Source organism: Triticum dicoccoides, chromosome 3A, assembly GCF_002162155.2.
Source record: "Triticum dicoccoides isolate Atlit2015 ecotype Zavitan chromosome 3A, WEW_v2.0, whole genome shotgun sequence".
Classification (NCBI taxonomy): domain Eukaryota; kingdom Viridiplantae; phylum Streptophyta; class Magnoliopsida; order Poales; family Poaceae; genus Triticum; species Triticum dicoccoides.
The window spans coordinates 360,043,342-360,044,013 of NC_041384.1; positions in this window are offsets into that span (position 1 = coordinate 360,043,342).

Genomic DNA, 672 nt, shown 5'->3' on the forward strand with positions numbered 1-672 from the left:
GCATAATACACGAACAAGGAACGAAGCCGTACAAGTATAATCATATGCAAGAGGAAAAGCTCCATCAAGGGAGCCCCCAAATAAACGGGGTATTTGAACATGCGTGTCATAAACAAAGTTTTGACAAGGAACTTTGTCACAAACAACTTTGTGCTGAAAAGTATAATGCTTGGTCGAACCGAACAAAATTTAAAAGTGAAAGTTTTTGAGCATGAAAGCAACTTAGCTTGTTAATGTGCTCGGTGTTGATGACACGATTCGGGCTTGTGGCGGGACGAAGACGCCCATTAATCTATGACAGATCCGACAAGGTTCGCAGTCCTCGGCATGGCCGAGGTCCCAGCCCCCAGGACCGAGGTGTCTGAGCAAGGAGTTTGGCACTCCGGAGTAGTGACCACCTAAAACAGTGCGATCCAGGAAATAATATATATATATATATATATATATATATATATATATATATATATATTATATATAGAGAGAGAGAGTAGCACTATTCTGATCCCAGGATCAGAATAGTTATTCGCATCACGATCAACCCTATATAGGGCCCGATGCACTTGTTCCCGAACTCCCCGAACCTGTGCAAGAGAAAAAAAGACACACCCACTCTTCCACCACTTCCACCCGATGCCCAACCTCCCCCGATCTTGCTACCGCCCCCTGCTTCCC